At 37.0% G+C, this 23,514-nt stretch overlaps 1 protein-coding gene across 1 annotated transcript in view; it reads right to left on the bottom strand.

Annotated features, from left to right (window-relative positions):
* The window catches only part of LOC150093941 (cell adhesion molecule Dscam1-like), a 1,598,688-nt gene that overhangs the window by 961,846 nt on the left and 613,328 nt on the right, over positions 1-23,514 (bottom strand). The window lies entirely within an intron of this gene.

Raw genomic sequence — 23,514 nt, 5'->3', positions numbered from 1 at the left:
ATTGAGATTTAAAAGTTAAGAATTTTATTTATTGTGTAAAATTTATTTTACATATAACTGTGTAATTTTATTTATTATACATATATACTGTAAAATACATGTTTATAATATTTATTCTAATACATCATTAATATATATAATCTATATAGTATATATCACAATGGATAAGCCAAGGTGATAGAAGAGAGAGAGTTACTGATATACATGATCAGTATAAGCATGTTGAACTGTACATTTGTACAGAGACTTAATTTTTATCATATTACTATGATGATTTATTGGATGTATACAGCACAAAAAGTAAAGATATAAACACTGTTAAAACCAATACATTGCCTACAGTTATTGAGGCATTCTCAAAGTTAAGTAATCCTAATTTGATTTGGAGAAGATCAATAGTAAAAAGTAATGAAATTTTAACCCTTAGCTCAACCACTGCATTAAAATGCTCATAGGTTTGCAATCTTTCATGAGAGGAATTAACATTTAAAAAAATGGGTGTAAAATATATGAATTCTCGAAAACAGAAAGAGAGACTACCTTGCATTTTAGTGGATTTAGTATTTGGATGATGACTAAAGTAAGTGTGCACAAACACACAAAAGGAAAGGCTATCCCTAAAGAGAATATTTTTCAATGCATACACAAGTTATGTTATCTGACACTAATTCAACACTACTCAACTTGCTTCACAGTGAATAACAAGCTTGAAATATTCTTTTGAATATTTCAACTGCTTCAATACAAGATTTTTTTCCAAGTAATAAACTGTCATTTATAGAAAATTTCTAACCTTTCTAAATATTCTCCAATCAGTTACCAGCTGAACAAATCATAATCAACCTTCTGCCCAGTTAAAAAAAAAAAAGTGAATATGGATATGAAAGAGTGACAAACCAAGGTTCATAAAAGAAAGGATGTGAAATAATAAGAAAGTAGGCATATGGACGAGAGACTGACCATGATTAGGACAGAGCAAAAAAATGTAAATGTAAACTGGATGGAGTGGATGAGTGAAGGAGGAAAAAAATGCGGTGTATAGCAATAGAGAATGCAGCATACAGAAACAGAGAGAAAGAGGGTGTGAGTGGAATGATCTCAAAACAGAGTAGGATGAATTATAGCTGAAGAATTAAATATTGATAAGGAAGAGAAGGTTGGTGAGGTCATGCACTGATAAGGCAACACAATCTCAGCTTATGGATCTTTAAATGACAGGTATATCCGTTTACTAATTCACAAAATATTGGAAATAAGGATGATGAGATTGTAGTAGTGAATATTGGCATATCAAAACATGGATTACCAGGAAACGTGGTTAAAGGATAACTACAGTAATAGGATGGAAGGGATCCAGCAACTTCTGGGAGAACAAGAAAAATAAAAGAGAAAAGAGAGGAACTGTTAATGGTAGTTCTAAAGAGAGAACACAGATGCTGTATGCACATACTACTCAAAGTTATTTGAGTAAGTGAGTATTTCATTTCTATTAATATAAGCCTTTATCCCTACTAATGGTAGGAGAGGAGTTATGTTCATTCAAGACTGGTGGACAGGAGAAAAAAAAAAGTGATATAATAGAGATATTTAACTTAATGAGGAGATTTTAATGGATTAATACATAGAGGATTATAAAAAGATTAGGAGAACAAGATTCCTGGAAGTTGAGTAAGGATGTAGTGAAAAAGGATGTAAATTGTGAATGAAACACATTACCAGAATGTGCTGTGAATGCAGGATGTGCTACAGATTTCAAGAACCTTGAAATCTGTAGCACATATGATAAATAGGTTGTTGGTCAAGACTCTCACAAAAGAGTGGAGGTTAGTGAGATAATAAAAGATGGCAGTAAAAGAAACAATACACATAATGGCTTTGAGGCTCTTTGGAAAGTGCTTTAAAAGGGAGGTGGGAGTCGATAAAGAGGATAATGATGCTGTTATTAAATAAGATTGCAGAGGACAAAAATCTTAAAGCTTAAATAAATTGGTTCTAAAAAAAAAAAAGAGCCCATAATTATTAATGACATATTTTAATTAAAGAATATGGACTGGAAGAGAGGATTAGCATCCAGAAGAAACAAACTATGAATTGCTGGAATTCTTATAAGATAAATAACTTAACCAATGGGATGTATGCAACATGAGGGTTTAGAATGTTAGATTTGGTCAGAGAATTCTCGAAGTACTAATTTGAGAGACAGTCAGGACAGGTTTAATTCAGAAAAGAGATACATTTGAAAAAAATATAGGATGGATGATTAGAGAAAGCTTCACTCAGTTTATATCAATACAACAGAATAATGAATTGCTGAAATTATTATTATGGGTTACTCCATGGAGTCCATAGACTCATCAAGGGAAGCCCTAAACATCAAGCCAAGCACTATCCAACTTTCATGCTGTATCTATCATACTTTGCTTTGAACTTATTCACAGTCATGGCACCCACAACAGACTCAGGCAACCTATTGCCCTCATTCACCACTCTCCAAGCAACAAATCCAGTCCTGATACCCCTGCTAACTTTGTTTTTTATCTTGCCCGCAAAAGGTCAATTGCAAATCTGCAGTACATTTTGTTACTGTGGGCAGGCTAGAGATTTTTCCCCCTTTTTTATTCAATCATATATATACATATTTTTGTATTTTACATTTCTTTTTTTACATAGTCTGGAAACCTTGCTATACGGGACCAAACATGGAACTTTTATAAGCCACTTCAGGCCTTCAATAAGCACGGTAGTGGTCTCACACCAGGCAAGGATATTCATCTTTCACCTAAAGAAGATCACAAACATCCATGTCCACGGTGGAACTCACAGCTTGTTGGTTGGAGAGTAGGTACACTAACCATTCAGCCAACCAGGCCGGCTAAATCTACTACACTCTTGATCAGTTTCAAGAATGGCACATAGTTTTTCAGTCTCCTCTGGATCCTTTCCAACAACTTTTCGTTCTTTTGAAAACCAGGTGACCAAATCTGTGCACAGTAGTCCATGTGTGGCCTAATCAAAGCATTATGCAATGGAATAAGTATCTCCCTTGTTCTACTAGTCAGTGTCCTCTGCATCATTCCCAGAAGTCTATGTGTTGTCCTCACAATTTTGGCAATGTGTCACCTAAATTTCAGATCCTTATCCATTATAACCCCAATATCTCTTATTTCCTCTGCCTCTGACAATATATCCCGACCAAGCATAGATTCTGCATCCCATCTTTCTTTCCTAAATTTTAAAACCTTACATTTTACAACATTGAACTTGTATCCCCATTCACTCAATTTATTCAAGTCTTCTTGTAAAGGCCACAACATCTTCTCTCTCTTCATAGTTCACAACTTTGCATTATCCGCAAACAACTGAATATCTCCATCCTAATCTTCACCAATATCATTAACATACAAGTTAAACAGTAATGGCCCTAAAACAGACCCCTGAGGTACACTACTAGTGACTTTCCACTTCCAGGATATTGCTCCCCCATACACAACTTGCTGATACCTATCAGATAGCCAGTCTCCAATCCAATGCACTAATCTAATATCCAACTCCATCTGCTCTAGTTTGACTATCAACTTATCATGCAGTAATCAATCAAAAGCCTTTGCAAAATCTAAGTATACTGCTGTGTACCCCTCTCCTCTGTCCAATGAAGCCATCACCTTATTGTAATAAGTAAATGCATTACTAAAACATGATCTCCCTCTAGCAAATCCATACTGTCCATCAAAAATAATACCATTGTTGTCAACCCAATCCTAGTTCTCACAAGCTTTTCCACAACTTAACCACAACCTGACACACAGAAGGCCTATATTTGGATGCTTCGCCTCCCTTATGAAGCGCCACAATCCTGCCCTCCTTCTACTCCTTTGGAACTTGACCCAGTTTGAAAACTCATATTTAACAAACTGCACTCCTTTCTCCTCACACATTTCTGCTAACAGCTAAATTAAACAGTAGTGGCCAAAGAACAAAGCCCTGCAGTACATTGCTAGTTACAGACCTTCTACTGGACTGTACTCCTGAATAAATTCCTCTCTGATATCTTTCCATCTCTGCACGAAAAAAACCTACCTCTCACTCCCCTACTCACACCCTCTTTATACAGTTTCCAGGTATGACCTCTGGTTCTCCCCTGATCTCCCACTATTCTCTGTAGAACTTCTCCACCATTGATCCTATAACAACCCCTTACCAACTTGTAGGTCTCTATCATATCTCCCCTCTTCCTTCTCTCCACTAGACTCTGCAAATTACATCTTTTCAATCTTTCCTCATACTCAACATTCCAGAGGTCAGAAACTACCTTAGTCAGTCGCCTTTGGACCCTTTCCAACATCTCTTCATCCTTCTGAAAACCAGGTGACCAAATCTGGGCACAATAGTCCATGTGTGGCCTAATCAAAGCCTTATACAATGGAACAAGAATCTCCCTACTTCTACACGTCAGTGTCCTCCTCATCATTCCCAGAAGTCTTTGTGTTGTCTTCACAATTTTGGCGATGTGTCCCCTAAATTTTAGATCCTTATCCACTATCACTCCCAGATCTCTTATTTCCTCTACTTCCAACAATATATTCTCACCAAGCATAAATTCTGCATCCCATCTTTGTTTTCCAAATTTTAAAACCTTACATTTTGCAACATTGAACTCACATCCCCATTTGCTTGCCCAATCACTCAATTTATTCAAGTCTTCTTGCAAGGCCACAACATCTTCACTACTCTTTATGGTTCGTCCCAACTTTGCATCATCTGCAAACAACTGAATATCTCCATCCAAATCTTCGCCAATATCATTAATATACAAATTAAATAGTAATGGCCCTAAAACAGATCCCTGAGGTACTCCACTAGTGACTTTCCTTTTCCTGGATATTGCACCCCCATACACAACTTGTTGATACCTATCAGATAGCCAGTCTCCAATCCAATGCACTAATCTAATATCCAACCCCATCTGCTCTAGTTTGACTGTCAACATATCATGAGGTACTCTATCAAAAGCTTTTGCAAAATCCAAGTATATTACTGCGTATCCTTCTCCTCTGTCCAAGGAAGCAGTCACTTTATTGTAATAAGTAAGTAGATAATAAGTAAGTAGATAATAATGGTGGTCAACCATTTAACTCCCACTTGATTTATTCTCCTGACTCTAGCAAGTAGAAAGGCTTATGTGTTGGCAAAACTTGTTAGTTTATTTAAATGGTATTGATTACTATTCAAAATTATTAGAAAAAAATTCATATTTATTAACTTATTAGCTGATATTTTACTGGTATCATATCCAGCATCTTCAGAGAACGAACAGTTTGTCATCAAAGTACACAAAATAACAACAGTTTGGTATAACAGTGGGACTAGTTTTTAAAAAAATGCAACAGACAAAACAAGGAACTAAAGATCTAATTGGTGCCATCTATGTTTGGATTATGTGCTTAAAGCTGCTGTTGATTCAAAAAACAATCTCTCAGACTTATAATTTCTGTGTAGCAATTTTGTATTCTTCCATTTGATCCTGTGTGAAGGGGTGTCAAGCATAGGACAGACCCAACTTGCCATAAAAATTGTGCTGAATGCATTTTATATGTTCATCAAGAGAGATGTCAACAGATGGCAACAAAGGTAAAATACCCCTCCACTGATTACCACACAAGACTACAGCAAAACTATTACCATCCCATACATTCAAGACACATCTGAAATTATATCTAGAGTGATGAAGAGCCAAGAGGCTATTTTTCTGGCAACATAAATTAAGTTAAGGGGGATAGTAAATCCCATATTATTTTACAGTCGGGTACGAAACTCGGATATTGAAATCTTAAGAGTTTCATGCCGAAGAACAATCGGCGAGTCGAAGCGTAAGTCATCATTTGGGTAGTACAACACTAGGGCAACTTGGAGTAAAGGTGAAGCAAGCTCCGTCACTATCCTTAATATTTTCTCATAATGTAAAATGCAGCTCCTAGGAAATGTATTACTGTTTTACATTATGAGGAGAGGTCACTACCGAGACCGGTTTCGACCCTTATTGAGGTCTCATCAGTAAGTAGGTAGATCTGGAATATCAAGGTTTAAGTGAACTGAACTTACATATACCCCTACTAACGAATTGCCAGACCGGTGTACACATATATTATTATTATATGAGTACACCTCTCCTCACTATTACTAATAATCCTTCCCAGCTTCGCATCATCCACAAACAATTGAATATCCCCCTGCAATCCACTGGCTATGTCATTGATATAAAGGTTAAACAATATAGGTCCTAGTACTGAGCCCTGTGGGACCCCACTTGTAACCCTCTGCCTCCTGGAAACTGCTCCACCATACACAACTCTCTCATACCTATCAGACAGCCAATCCTGAATCCAGTTGACCAATCTGACATCCAGACCCATGTGCTGCAACTTAAATATCAGCTTATCATGCGGCACCCTGTCAAATGCCTTCGCCAAGTCTAAGAAAATTGCAGTATATGCCTTTCCCTCATCTAATGTTCTTGTAACTTTATTATAAGAGGCTAGCATATTGCTAAAACAAGAGCGTCCTTTCACAAATCCTGGCCTATAATTAGACACTTCCAGTCTGTTACCACCCTTATGCAATGGCACTATCTTACCTTCCTTCCATTTCCTGGGCACCTTTGCCAAAGCCAGACTTTCATTGAAAAGCCACGTTAACGGTACTGTCAATTCCCTAGCACATTCTCTCAAAACTCGTGCAGAAATACCATCCAGTCCCACAGCTTTACTGACATCCAGAGTACTCAGTATCTGAAACGCACTCTCCTCCTGTACCTCCACACTTCGAACCAATCCTATCCCTCTAGCATTGAAACTGACTCCTCTAGGATGAAATACTCCAATAAAGTGTTCATTGAACAATTCCACTATGTCCTCTGCATCAGTCACTCTATTCCCATTTTTATCCCACAATATCATTCTTCCACAGTCATTTCTCCTCCTACTGGCCACATAGCTAAAAAATTCCCTAAGATTTTCTTTGGATCTTAGGGCCAATCTCCTCTCATATTCCAGTTTCGCTTTCCTTACCACACTAGTCACTCTTCTGGCCTGTGTCTTATATTCCTCATGCATCTCTTCACCTGTCTCCTTATATCTCTTCCATAGACTCTTTTTCGCATGCAATTCCTGTTTAATATTGTTTGTCATCCACTTTACTCAAAATTGCGTCCTCTTCTTCACTCGTGGTATACAACTTACCATTGCTGATAACAAATATTCTTTCACAATTTCCCACGCACCGGTGATATCCCGGCCTTCCAATTCCTCCCTCCATGAAACTTCCCGAAGTTGACGTCTAAGACTATTATAATCACCTGCCTTATAATTCCACATAAGTTCCCGTCTCTTTGATACTCCTGCATGTCTATTCATTTTCCAAGTCAACACCATATGGTCCCTCTCTCCAACTGGTGGGAGAGACGTCAACTCAGTTATTATCAACTCTTCTGATGCTATAACCAAATCCAAAACTTTTGAACCTCTTGTTCCCTCTGTTACATGTTGCCTAAGACATTTGTCCCTCAAGAATTCTAGAAATTCCATTCCCCTATTGCTACATGCATCTTCCTCTCTCCAATTTATACTACTGAAGTTAAAATCTCCCATAAAAATCATTCTTCTTGCACTTGCCAAACTTAGCTGTCTAAACATCTCCTGATCCCCATCCTCTGTGCTCCTGGGTCTGTAGCAACACCCCACTAAATATCCTGTCTTGCCTACCTCTACCTCACACCATACGCTCTTAAAATCATTTGTCTCACTTCCTTCCAAATTCTCCACTCTTAGAGGACATAGGTCATCACTTATCATGAGCGGCACCCCACCACCACGCTTTCCCCTCCTATCCTGACGAAAAATGCTATACCCAGTGACTTCTATTCCTGTTGTTATATCCCCTTCTGTCAACCACATCTCAGTGATCGCAATAATTTTTGGCCCGGCTGATGCCACCAATTTCTCTCCCTTATTCCGGATACTCCTGGCATTAGTATAAAGCATATAAATGCCATTGTTTCTATACCCAGCATTATCCCTTTTAGACTCCACTGGGCTCAGTGTTACCTGACATTGTCTCCCTTCTCCCAAGTATCCATTCCCACAAGAGGCCACCCCTGCTATCATCCTCCCTGGGATACACTGACTCGTTCAGAACAGCAATCTCTCCAGATGCCTACGTCCTTCCTCATTCAAATGTAAATGGTCTCTCGCATACAACTCCTCTCTTTCCTCAAACGCACTCCAAGCATCCACATATACCAGTCCTCTCTTGTCACACATTCTCGCTATTATGCCATTCAATATCACCGCTCTTCTGCTCAGCTCATCATTATCATACCTAGGCAACACGCACACTATTTTTCCTCTCTCTGTCTTCTTCCATACAGTCTCAAGCAAAAATCTCATATCTCTCGCTGCCCGACTTACATTACCACTCAAGTCATTTGTTCCTACCATCACAATCATCTCATCCACCATTTCACCTCTCTTAATTGCCATAGCCACCCTTTCTATTGTTCCTCCTGGCAAACACTCCTCACGCATCCTATCTTGAACACCACGGATCATTGAGTCGCCATACATTATACCTCTTACCATTCCCTCGCTCCTATTGTTTCCATTCTCTCCTCTTCTTTCATTCCCATACCTCTCTCTTCTACTGTTTCCATTCTCTCCTCTTCTAGCACTCCCATACATCTCTCTCATTCCTTCTCTCCTACTGTTTCCATTTTCTCCACTTCTAGCACTTCCATATCCCTCTCTCATTCTGTCTCTCCTACTACTGTTTCCATCCGCTCGTCTTCTAGCATTCCCATACCTCTCTCTCATTCGATCTCTCCTACCGTTTCCATTCTCTCCTCTTCTAGCACCCCCATACCTCTCACTCATACTCCCTAAATTCTCTCTCTCTCCTACTCTGATTCACCTTGCATTTATCTCTTCCATTCTCCTAATCATATCTTTCATACTTCTGCTCTCATTCACAAGACATTCCACCTCCTCTATCTCCCTCTGCAGGTCAGTCACTCTTAATCTAAATTAACTCTCCCAAACAAAACCATCTCCTAAACTTCCACAGTCACTCACACCTTCCACACTATCAACTATATATAAAATATAAAATTTAATTTAGATAACAAAATAACAATAATACAATCTTCCTTATATATATGAAAATAAGACTTTTATTAACTTAGTATACAATTTACTAACATTGTCAATGTGAAGGGTGTACTTCATGACTCTTGACAAGATTAGCAATGTTGGGTTCAAAATTAGTAAGTTTTAGCCTTAAATCGCCATGGAATTCTATATATCTAGCTTATTTCTTTGTTTTATTAAAATGGAATTAACATGGCTGAAACCAGCTTCAACCATATACGAGCTTGGAAATGCAAGTAAAAAGAGGAGTACCACTTCAGAAAGTTTTGGATATTTTTCTGCAACATTTATATTCGTCAAAAAGTAACTTAAAGTCCTATTTTTAAAAAGCGTCTTAGCTTCAAGATCAACTGACAATTCAATAAGTTCATCTTGTAAGTTACATTCGATATTTTGAATATCTGCAGAAAATGGCGGGATAACCCAATCTAAAATGTGTATGTTTTCAAAACCTGCAAAGCGCAATTTAAAATCATCGCTCAAATTTTGAAGATGTTTTGTGTATATTTCTAAGTCTTCATCTTTCACTTCCAATTGCCATAGATTTGAAAAGTACTGAAAATCATTTTGTAACAATAATTTAAATAAGGCTAATTTAGCTTGGAAGCCTAAAAGAATAGTCCGAGCTTGAATAATCATGACATTTTTACCTTGTAGACGGGTCTGTACGTTATTAAAATTTGAAAATAAGCCCACCAAGTAGAAAATATGATTCTTATTTCTCTTCAGTTCATCACTCAATAACAAATTAACATCTGTAAGAAACTCTAGGGTTGAGTCGAACAACTCAACAAATCTTTGTAGACTTGCACCTCTAGACAACCATCTTACTTCAGTATGCAAGAGTAATTGGTTTGATACTTCATTTTTTGGCAAACAATCACGATTTAAGAGGATGAGCTCTAATTTGATTAATAGATTTAATACACACTCTTAGAATATTATGCAGTTCGTCACTGAGAGTTTTTGCCACCAAATGATTTCGGTGCAACACAGTGAATAGTACGTACACTTTGAACTTTTTCTTTCAGAAAGGCAGCAAAACCTTGATAACCGCCCACCATTGCAGGTGCACCATCTGTGGCTACTGCTGTTATATAAGTAAATGGAATATCATACTTATTTAAATATTCCTCCAATCGCTGAAAAATTGTCAACCCCGTTCCATCCCTTTCAAGATATTTTGCAAATAAAAATTCGTCAATAATTTGATGTTTGGTTTTACTATAATATCTTACATAAGACATAAGAATAGAAGAACTATCGAATGTAGATTCATCAAGTTGGATGGAGAACTTACTATTTTTGAGTTCTGATACTACAGTTTTTTCTACATCTTCAGGCATTTCACCAATACGTCTTTTCACAGTATTCACACTCAATGGTAAGCATTTTAAAACAGGGCCAGAATCTTTTTTTCATTATGGTTTCAATTACTTCTTTGATTGCAGGTATAACAATGTCCTCTGCAATTGTATATGGTTTTCCTTTTTTTGCTATATTAAAATAAATATTGTAGGAGGCTGTTAATCCTTGTTTATTGTCAGCTTTGGCAGGCGCTTTCATAAATGATTTTATAGTTGGTCGATGTGTGTATTTATCTTTCAGTTCTTTAAAAAAGTCAAGATCTTTATCTTTCTTATTGGGACGAAGTCTTTGAAGATGATCATTCATTTTTGCTGGTTTCACTGCATCGTTACTAAAAGTTTTTTCACAAAGAAGACACATAGACCTCATTTCGTTTCTTAATGAAGCAATAAACCCAAGTTTCAAATATTCTAACGAATATTGTCTGCATTTCTTTTTAGAAGTCGAAGCTGCCATTGTGGTTACTGGAGTTGTAACAAAATAATTAAAATTGAAGTCAGTAAGTAAAAGTAATAAGTCTAAATGATATACCTACTCACGTATTTCTATAGGATGTACAAAACCATCAGCCCTGCTCAACTCTTCAACATAGAGAAGCTTAGTTCGTGAATGAATAACGATTGAATTATAATATGTATGTTGATGAATTTGAGAACATTAACGCTCACTTGTATGTCGATGCACAAAAATGAGACTGGGATCAAATACGTGCAAGTATAAGTAAATAAGCAACTGTGCACGTGTTGCAATCTCGCTCCCGCCGCGCTGGCTGGGTGGGAACCACCGACATCTGTTTATTGGTAAATACGTCATTTTGGCCTACTTGATTGGCCTCCGTAACTATTTTCATGACCTTGCTCCATCTTACAGGTCCTATTAATGTCACTGTTCCCACGATTCACTCTTAATTGCATTGTCATTCAGGATAGAGGTAATCCAAGTTAACCGAATTAAATATTACTCGTACAATGATGTCTTGTATTTTTCTATCGACTCCTAACAATGTTATGGGTCGATATCGACCACTGGTCTAACCCATCAATGCAAGTAAGCCATCTACCCTCTTACTCACCATCTCCATTAACCTCCAAAATGACTACTTCTCCTTGCTCCTTCCCATTGTTCTACTATATGAAAGCCTTTCTAAGTCTCAATCCTGTAACCAGTAAAATATCTTATTTAAATCACCTCTCCTTTATCTATGGTTGGCCTAGTTGGCCAAGTGGTTAGCATATCTACCCTCCAGCCAAGAGCCTGCAGATTCAAATGCTGCAAAGGGCATGGATGTTTGTGATTGCCTTAATAACTGTTTATCATATGTATTACTGTAACCTGTGTCCTGGCACAGAGTGACATTTGATGTCTTGTGCCATAAAAAAAAAAAAAATGAAATCAAATTGTTTACCTACAAACATTGTACAGACCTGATATCATTTTTGTTATTCACCTTTTTTTTTTGTTATTCACCAAGGTTATTCTCATCAAATTCTGGTGTCAAATCTGAGCACAATAATCCAAATGTCAAGGCTTTATAGAATGTAGTCAGTACTTTTCTATCTCTTCTTCTCAGCATCCTTCTCAATCTCTGAGTTAACTTCACCAATTTCCTTTGCAGAATGTCCACTAAACTTCAAGTTTCTGTCAATAATCACCCCATGGTCCCTTGCATCTTCCACTTCCTCTAGGTACAGTTACTTCAACAGAGTATGCATGCTCTCAATGATGGATTCCAAATTCAAGACCTTGCATTTAGTTTCATTAAACTGACACCTCATTCATTTGCCTATCTGTGGAGCTTATTCAAATCCTCCTGAAGGGCTACCACATTAGCACTATTACTAATAACCATCCCTAGTTTCACATCATCTATAAACAGCTGAATATCTACCTGTAATCCGCTGACAGTTCACTGATATAAAGATTAAACAATGGTCCCAGTACTGAGCCCTGTAGAACTCCACTTGTATCAGACCACCGTTTCCCTATTTTATTCACTTACTTTATTATTCTGTCAGAGTGTCAACCTTAGCACTCTGTCAAATGCTTTGGTAAAATTCAAAAAAAAAAAAAAAATTACAGTGCATGCCTTTCCTTCTTCAACTGATCTTGTTTCCTTATTATTATAGGCGACTCCAAGGAGTACTTAGACACTTCGAGGAAGGCCCTAAACATCATGTCAAGAACTATCCAACATTCGCGCAGTATCTCTCATACTTTGCTTTGAACTCATCACAGTCATGGCACCCACAACAGACTCTATCAATCTATTCCACTCATTCGTTGCTCTCCAAGCAAAAAACCTAGTTCTAACACCCTTGATAACTAAACTCTTACTTAGTTTCCATGGATGGCCTAGTTCTCCCACAACACACCTGTTCTGAAAGATTTCTCTCTGAATTAATCTTGTAAAAACTCCTCAGTAATTTGATGTCTCAATCATATCACCCCTTTTCTGCCTATCAAACAGTTTCTGTAAATTTTCAACCTGTTCTCATAAGGTTCATTCCATAGAACTGCTACCATCTTGGTCACTTGTCTCTGGATCTCCTCCTCATCACCAAGAAACCTTATGCCCAGACCTACATGCACTAGTCAAAATGGGGTCTTATCAAGGCTCAATAAAAATAATAACCTGCTTGTCTCTGCTCATCAAAGTATTCTTCAGTAACCAAGTGATATGATGAGCTGCTTTAGCCACTTTTGCTATGTACCCCCTAAACTTTAACTCCCTATCCACTGATAGTCCCAAGTCTCTAGCTTCGTTAATTTCCTGAAGTACAGTTCCACCAATGTGGTATACAGTTGGTAATCCTTTCAGCCCAAAATGTAAAACCTTACAAGGCAATCAACTAAAACAAGAGTTTCCTTTAACAAATTCATGCTAACCCTCAGAGATAACATTACCCTTGTCTATCAAATGTGGTATATGTTATCTCAATAATTTCTTCAAAACCTTAGCAACTACTGAAGAAATACAAACTTGTCTATAACTGACACATCAATTCTACCATCAGCCTTATGAATAGTACTTTTACTGCTCTTCCACTCTTTGGGCACCATTCCCATGTGAAAATTTTGTGTGTGTGATTTTCCCACTTGAAAATCCAAGTCAACAGAACTGTCAGTTCATAAGCCAATTTTTTTAAAACGCCTGGTAAAATTTCATTCAGTCTCATTGCCTTATTGGCATCTGCAGTACAGCACAGCATTTGAAACACACTGTTGCACTTCCCAACTTTGAACCCTCCCCATCTCTCTCTCTAGTAATAAAACCTTTTCCAGGATGAAATATGCCAATGAACTGATCAATAAACAACTACGCTATGTCATTGGCTTCAGTCACTCTACTCTTCTTTTTTGTCTGACAACATCATTCTTCCACAATCATTTCTCCTCCTCCTACTGGTCATCACAAAATAATTCTTTTGGATTTTCCTTGGATGTCTCATATCTCTTCTCAAATTCAAGTTTTGCATTTCTTATCTTTCAGGTGAAATCCTCTATTGTTTTTCCAGCATTATATTTTATATCCTACAAATCATTGAATCATGCTTCTCACTGTTCCATTCATTTCTTGCTCACCTGCATCCCTCACTGTCTCTCTCTCTCTCTCAAAATTTTCAAATTTCACTTGTTGTTCCTCTTCTTCTTCTTCTCTCAGTTTTTCTATCTCTCTGTCTCCTACTCTTACTTGACATTCACCCAAGTAATCGTTATCATTGTATAAATTGACTACAATCTCTCACTCATTCAATATCGATTTCCACATGACACTCACCTTCCTCACCGTCAAACATGCTACTCATCTCGCTCTGCTGGAGTTCCCTCATTTCTGACACACTGCTACTATAGTCACCTAAATTGCTACTATCTATGTCACTGAGCTCTTCCCATTATCTCCGTTTAATATACACATGCACTTCTCAGTCTCATACTACAACATTTCTCACTGCTAGGGTATGTATAACTGAAAGTGCTGCATGCTATAAAATCTTTCAGTGTACAGTGTGAAATGTAGCCTGGAATGGTGGCAGGCTAGGTAATAACAAATCGACAAAAAAAAATCTCCCCAGTGTCAACACAGTAAATACCTCTCAACAGGTTAAATTTCTCAATCATATCATTCATTTACCAATCTGCAGTTGCATATCCACAGTCTCCACTCATAAGCAAAACTGGAAAAACATTATATGAACATTATATAGTCTTGATATCATTTTTGTTATCATCCTCTGTATCCTCAACAAGGTTTCTTTTATATTTCTGAAATCTCGATGCTCAGATCTGAGCACAATTACCATATGATCTCATCAGGACTTTATATAATGGAACTACTACCCTTTTACTTCTACTGGTTGACATACTTCAAATTTCTATTGAATTCCATTAATCCAAGATCCCTTGCTTCCCACTTCACTTCCTCCAATATAGGTCACCAATAAATATACAGCTTCTCATTAGCGGATCCTAGATTTCAAAACCTTACATTCCGTTGTATTAATCTGCCATCCCCATTTATAAGCTTATGATTTCAGCATATTCAAATTCTCCCCAAGAGCCATCAGAACTATTTTTAATAACCTTCCCAAGCTTCATCATCTGAATATCTCCCTGTAATTTGGTGATAGTATAACTTGACATGAAGGTTAAACAGTACTCAGAATAGAAAGTCCTGGAACTCCACTTGCTAACTTATGTTTTCCCTATATGTGACTCCCGTGTAAATACGACAGCCAATTTCCAATTCAATTCACTCACCTAATATCTAACTCCATACAATGCAACTTAAATAACAACTTATGTGGCATCCTGTCACATGTATTTGAAAAATCCAAAGTTGGTATATGCTTTTCTCTGGTTGATCATCTCGTTACTTTGAATAAAGGATTAAACTAAATTTATTATAGTCTAACCAAGTGAAAAATAAACTTTCAACATCTTTCTTTAAATCCAGAGTAATTTAATAAAAAGGTGGCACACCCATTTGGCAACTCCTATAGGTAGAGATGACCTTGCTAATGCTTCTGCCTGGTATCTCCACTTGGGCCTGGCTCCCACTGAAGAGACCTCAATAAAGGTCAAAACTAGTCAGAGTAGTGGCTCTTCCCTTAATGCATAACATTATACATATCCGCAAGGAGATGTGTTTTGCATTATAGGAGATACTGAGATAGGAGTGATATTAGCTTGCTCAACCTTTGCAATGAGTTGCCCATTGTTGTACTACTTTACCCCAGTCCTGAAGATACTTTCAGGCACAAACTTTGTTTGCACACTTGGATAAAGGATTAAACTAAATTTTTTATTATCTTGTTACTTTATTATAACAGGCAAACAAATACTGAAAAAATATGAATCCCGCTACCCCTCATGGATAATATTATCAATATCTGTCAAATTGTGTATATGAAATGAGGTGTCAAATCATTCACCAATTGGTGAGAGTGACCATGAGGTGATTACCTGGGTGGTTGCCAGTAGTGTGAGGACCTCTGTGAGAAAAGGTTATATGTGGAACCACAGGGGGGGGGAGCGATTATGAAGAACTCAGGAGACAGCTTGCGGGTGTAGCATGGAATGAGGAGTTGGAAAAGAGATCAATGCAGCTCGGGGGATTTTCAAGAACTATCTAGTAGAAGCAATGTCTAAATGTATTCCAAGGGTCAGAAGGTTAAATAAGGTAAGTGTGAAATGGATGATTAGAGAGATTAAGCATATGATACAGAGAAAAAGGGTATTATGGAGGCAGCATAAGAGAAGTGGAAATAACCTATTCTCTAAGGACCACAAAGACTAGGCAAAGCAGGTGACTTGGTTGGTGAGGGTAGCTAAAGAGAGGTATGAACAGCAGTTAGCTAATGAAGCCAAAAAGAAGTTCTCTCGATATGTAGCCAGCAAAAGAAAGAATGATTATGGAACGATGACACTGATAAGAAAAAATGGTATAAAGACAGCTGTTGCAGAATGTGTGGTGGAGATACTTATTGAGCAATTCATAAAGGTCTTTCAATCTTGTGAATATGACTTCATGGAGAGATTGAGAGCAGTAGATGATGGGGAGAAGAGACTGACTGTAAGTGAGCAAGAGGTGTATGGGGAGTTGAGTAAACTAGATGTTAATAAGGCTGTGGGACTTGATAATATATCAGCATGTATTCTGAAGGAATGTGCCAGAGAGTTGACACCTGTCTTGACATATTTTTTTAATACGAGTCTCTTACACTCGGTCAAGTCCCTAAGAAGTGGAAGGAGGGCAAGACTGTGCCACTTCATAAAGGAGGTGATCGAACTCAAGCATCAAACTATAGGGCTATCTGTGTGTCAGGCGTGTGGTTAAGTTATTGGAGATGCTTGTGAGAACTAGGATTCAGAGTTGGGTTGACAACAATAGTATTATCTTTAATGGACAGCATGGATTTGCTAAAGGGAGGTCATGTTTTAGTAATCTACTTACTTATTACAATAAAGTGACTGTTTCCTTGGACAGAGGAGAAGGATACACAATAATATACTTAGATTTCACAAAAGCTTTTGATAGAGTACCTCATGTAGAAAGTTTTTTTCCTTGGGTATAATAGGGTATTTTTAGAGTACCTCATGATAAATTGATAGTCAAACTAGAGCAGTTGGGGTTGGATATTAGATTAGTGCATTGGATTGGAGACTAGCTATCTGATAGGTATCAACAAGTTGTGTATGGGGGGGAGTGATATCCAGGAAAAGTAAAGTCACTAGTGGAGTGCCTCAGAGGTCTGAATTGGGGTCATTACTGTTTAACTTGTATATTAACGATATAGGTGAAGATATGGATGGAGATATTCAGTTGTTTGCAGATGATGCAAAGTTGGGACGAACCATGAAGAGTAGTGAAGATGTTGTGGCCTTACAAGAAGACTTGAATAAATTGAGTGATTGGGCACGGAAATGGAGATGTGAGTTCAATGTTGCAAAATGTAAGGTTTTAAAATATGGAAAACAAAGATGGGATGCACTTCTTTATGCTTGGTGAAGATATATTGTTGGAGGTGGAAGGAATAAGAGATCTGGGGGTGATAGTGGATAAGGATCCAAAATTTAGGGGACACACAGCCAAAATTGTGAAGACAACACAAAGGCTTCTGGGAATGATGCGGAGGACACTGACGTGTAGAAGTAGGGAGATTCTTGTTCCGTTATATAAGGTTTTGATTAGGCCACACATGGACTACTGTGTCCAGATTTGGTCACTTGGTTTTCAGAAGGATGAAGAGATGTTGTAAAGGGTCCAGAGGCGACTAACTAAGGTAGTTTCTGACCTCTGGAATGTGAAGTATGAGGAAAGATTGAGAAGATGTAATTTGCAGAGTCTGGTGGACAGGAGGAAGAGGGAAGATATGTTAGAGACCTACAAGGTGGTAAGGGATTGTTATAGGGTCAATGCTGGAAAAGTTCTACAGAAAATAATGGGAGATCAGGGGAGAACCAGAGGTCATCCCTGGAAACTGTATAAAGAGGGTGTGAGTAGAGGAGTGAGTGGCATGTTTTTTTCATGCAGAGTTGTGACTGATTGGAATTCCTTGCCTGAGAGTGTGGTGTCTGCAAGGAGTTTGAATGTGTTCAAGGCATGGTATGATGAGCTGTGTGTGTGATAAAAGGACCTCCCAGATGAGTCTTTTACTCCATGAGGTCTTGGGGTAATAATAATAATAATCTGTTACTTATGTCTCCAAACCCTTAACACAGAAATAAAAAAGCAGGACTGCATTCATTCTACCACTACCATTATGTACAATCCACTCTTTAACGACTTTTCCAATAGCTAGACTTTTATTAAAAAACCGGTCACTGCAGCTGTTATTACTCTAGCACTGACAGCTGCAGTAAGATCAGCGCTCTTAAAGCACATGACAAAATCCAATTCCACTGACTTAGTATTCGAAATCCATTCTCCTCACACTTCTAAACCTTCAAATCTCCTCATCCAGCTAGGGATAAAAAATGCTTTTCCAGGATGAAATACCCCAAATAGATTTAACATTAAATAACTGTAGTATGTTATCTGCATTGATCATTTGAACCCTCTAATCTAACTAAGTCATTCATCCATAATCATTTCTCCTCCTCCTGTCCACATAATACAAGAATTCCTTAGGATTTTCCATAGATCACAAATGCTTTCCACCTCTTTTATATTTTTTCCATAATCATTTTTTTATCTACAGTTCCTGTTTGATTTTAGTAAGCATCCACTTTATCCCAAATCATGTTATCTTATCTTTTTTCATGAGGTATGTATTTTGCTGCTAATAAATGACTTAACTATTTTGCATGAACTGGTGATATTTCTTCCTTTAAATTCTTCCATCTATGGGACCAACCTTAGCTAATCTCTATAAATATCATAATCACTTTTCTTATAATTCCACACAAATTCCTTTCTCCTTAATACTTTATACTTATTCATCCTCCATGGGCACTTTCACCAAATGGGAGAAGCATAACATCTCAGGTATAATTGAATCCTTCGGTACTAGGAACATATTCAAAACTTGTAATCCTTGTGATTCCTTCTACCACATGTTACAAGAGATATTTGTCCCTCAGTAATTGCAGAAATTCACTTTCCTAATTAGCATATGCTGTTTCTTCTCCCCAATTTATATTGCTATAGTTAAAATATGCAATAAAAATTGCTCACTTCGTATTTGCCAAACTAATCTGTCTAAACATTTCCTAGTTATCACCTTTTCAGGTAAGAGTACATAGCATATAGTAACATCCCACACCAAATATCTTGTCTTCTTCACTTCCGCCTCACACCATACACTCTCAAAAAATCATCAGTGCCATTTCCTTCCAAATTCTCTAGCCAGAGAGAACACAACTCATTGCTTATCATAAGTAACATATTCCACTACCCTGTTTAATCTCTTTATTCTGTTAAAATATGCTACATCCTTCAATTCTTCTCCGGATTGTCATCTGTTAAACACATCACTGATTCCAACAGTATTTTGATAAGCTGAGTTTATCCATGTCAATTTATTTCCTTTATTGCTTATATTCTCGGAATTTGTATAGAGAAATATAAGTGCATTATCAGTATTCCAGTACCTACTATTATATCTCCTAAATTTGATTCAGCAGCATACCATATATTCATCTATCAAGCATCTATCCCCACAAATGGGCCACCCCCTACAATCATCCACCTTGGCAACTCTTAGCCCCCCCCCGCCCAATCTTCATAGCACTCACTTACCCAGAGAAGAATGACCACTTCAAATCTCTGTATCCTTCCATGTTGAAAGGTAATCCATCTCTTGCACACAGTTCCCTTCTATCATCAAATACACTCGATGCATCCATGCAATCCAATCCTCTCTTTCAACACATTCTTGCTATCATATTATTACTGCTCGTCTCCTCAACTCTGCATTATCATATCTAGGCCATACATTCACTCCTCCATCTGACACGTTTTGCTGCTCAGCATCTTACATCAACTTCTGATTTCTTGCCAACCCATTCACACTGCCTGTGAAGTCATTCATATGAGCCATCACTATCATCTCATTCACATTCTCACCACACCTCACCTGCCTTAGTTACTCCTTTTCATTTCAGACAAATTATTGAGACTACAACCATGTTAGAAATAATTATTTTAATTTCCCAATTATCACCTAGCCAAGAAACTAGTGTGAACACTCAAGGAGTTGGTAGGTCATTCTCCTTCCTATATTAAAAATAACTCTTTGTAAACAAAATCAAAGAAATCACACTGGAAAATGATGATTTATGAGTTCAGACGTCTCTGCCCTCTTCACAAACCCAATCAATGACACAATCCTTCTATTACAAGACAAATTCCCTCCCTATACCATGCTCTTTGCACATGTACTACGTTCTGGCTATTTGTGTGGCAAAACACTTTCTACCTACAAAAAGAAGGCACAGCCATGGGCTCGCCATTATTTCCCCCTATTGCTAACTTTTATATGGAACATTTTGAGCAACATGCTTTAGATTTCTCTCCTTTAAAACCCAAAGTCTGGCTTAGATATGTTGACGATGTTTTTGCGATCTGGTCCCATGGCTCCCAGACACTAGACACATTCCTTAGCCATCTAAACAAACAACACAAATGCATACAGTTCACAATTGAGATTGAAAAAGAGAACACACTTCCGTTTTTAGATACACTTGTCACACGTCTTTCTTCTGGCAATCTTTCCTTCAGCGAAAACTGACACATACCGGCCAATATATACACAAACTCCAACCATAATCCAACACAAAAACTAGTGTCATTAGCATACTAAAAAAAACAGGGCTTTGAATTTGCTCCAATGAAGAAGCACTTAAAGATGAATTAAAAGTTATCAGCAATACCTTCCTAAAAAATGGCTCCCTCAAAATACTATCAACAAAATTCTTCAAGACCTCACTTAAAAGCAAAAATAAACTAGACTACAATAAAACTGTAACCATTCCACACATTAAAGGGATATCAGATAAAATAAACAGAATACTACAGAAATAGAACCTTAAAGCCACCTTTAAACCTCCTGCAAAATTAAAGAACTTACTCGACTCATTCAAGGATCCACTTCCTTCACTGTCCCACCCTGGAGTATACCATATTCATTGCACCTGTAATTTGCCCTATATAGGGGAAACAGGATGCACGATTCCTAACAGAAAAAAAGGAACATAAATGGCACATTAAATTTAATAACTACGTTAAGTTGGCCTTTCTGATCATGCCCTAAATACTTTACATAGAATTGACTAGAAAAGCATCTGTTGTTTACACCACACCAAAATGTGGTATGAACGTAAATTTAAGGAGGCCTGTGAAATTCTTATCAACCACCCTAATATTAACAATAAAGATGGTCTAAAAACTCCCAAAATCCCGGCACATATTCTACCTGCATAACCTTTCTCTTGAAGAGTTAATTATAAATAGGACTATAGGTAATCCAGGATCTTAAATCTAATATAACAATTCTTGTGTTAAATTAGGACATCACTTTTGCTGTAATAAAACTATCTATGGAAAAAATATTTTTCTCTGATATTGTCATAAACAGAATATAGCTTTAATATAGTAATTTTATTTCATTTATTTATTTAATTTTATTTTTTTCACTAGAGGTCAGGCCAGTATATAACCGTTGATCAAATCATTGTCTCTTTAGCATACTACTATGTGAAATGTAATACAGCTTGTCTCTGTGTATATATATATATCTGTGTGTGTATACTCCAGATGATGATGACCTTAATATGAAAGTCGAAACGTCAGGAAATTAATTTGTCTGAAATGAATGCTGATAACTGTGTAACATTAAAGGAAAGGACACTTCTTCTTTTGTTCCTTCAGAAAAGGACTAACATCATCCTATTCTGCACACAACAACAAATCATTGAGTCGTCATCGTTAACTTCTCAGTGCTCACCCACATCCTCCCCCTCTCTCTCGTCTCCCCTCAAACACTCTCCTTCCTTGTTGTCTCATTCATCTACCTTTCTTTCCCTCTCTCTTCTCTCAAACACTCTCCCTCCTTGTTCTCTCACTCATCCACCTTTCTTTCGCTCCCTCCCACTCTCTCTCTCTCTTTTTACCCATTGCTTCTGTACTCTCTCAGTTTGCTTTATTTCTTCTCTTTCCCTGATTCTCTCACCTTCTTTCTCTCATTTCTACTATTGCTTGTCTCACATCATTTAGCCTTACAAATCTTCTAATCTTTCTCTCTATATTCACCAAAACATCACATTCAAGAACATTCATCAGAACTGCTACATCTCCAGTCACACTATCTAAAATTAAATCCATCACCACCTCAGGCTCACTTTCCTTACCCTCTATCACACTACTCATATCTCTCTCTCTCTCTGCAAAACAGGAACATCCAACCCGAGGAATCTTACTAAAGTAAGATTGTTCTTAATAATTTTCAAATAAGTATCAATCCTTTTTGCTACTTTTTGTATCTAAATATAAACTGTTGCTTCTATTGGGTTAATCAAAAAAAGACTTGTGAAATTGTAAGTAATTCTAATATTTATATTTAGATTTAGGAAATTTAAATAATATTTAATAATTATGTTTCCTTATAAAAAATAAATCAAATGCACCTATTCTCTCTCTCTCTCTTGCTCACTCACCTCTTATATCTAGTACTTTTTGTTTTTTTTAACCTCATTATAATATTAGTAAACATAGCCAACAAGTAAAAACAGGTTGCTTACTCATTATCCAATAATCACCACAATATATATATATATATATATATTTTTTTTTAAAGATTTGAATGACTAGAACCAAGATTTAAGATAAAAGGTTAAAATATTAATATTAAAAAAAAAGGTTTTAATATTAATACTACTAGTTTTGGCTTGTAACAGCCTTCATCAGGTGACATTATAAAAGAAAGAAAAAAAGAAAAAACACTAAAACACTGAAGCTTTAAACTATGAACATCATAGAGAGTCTCTATATATAACTGACATTGAAACATTGTGGTTGTATTTAAAGCTGCTCTTTCGTTCGTTGTATTGTTGGAAAAGTACGTGCTAGTAGCATTTCATGAACGCCAGTACATGATTACAGCTGAATGACTATCTAGGAGGTTGTAGCTTAAGTTATTATTTATATGAACAGGATTGAAGATGATTTCTCTAGATTCTATGATTTTTCTCTCTAGTTCATCATTGCAACGGAAGATGTTAGTAGATTTTTCCCAGCAGACTTTGTGACTTTAGCCGAGAAAAGGATTACACACACACACACACACACACACATATATATATAAAATGTTGGTTTTATATATATATAAAATGAACAAACAAGTTGACATGCTCTTTTGAGCATCAGTTCAGGTGTAAATGGGGATTCATAGTGATTTTGTTAGAATTTAGTCCTACTTAAACTTTAAATACACACAACAAATCACTGAGT

The sequence above is a fragment of the Typopeltis vanoorti genome, chromosome 23, assembly GCF_054136105.1.
Source record: "Typopeltis vanoorti isolate ZY-2024b chromosome 23, IOZ_Tvanoo_1.0, whole genome shotgun sequence".
In the NCBI taxonomy this organism is placed as follows: Eukaryota; Metazoa; Arthropoda; class Arachnida; order Uropygi; family Thelyphonidae; genus Typopeltis; species Typopeltis vanoorti.
The sequence above is the reverse complement of the archived record's forward strand: the minus strand, read 5'-3'. Positions and strand labels throughout refer to the sequence as shown.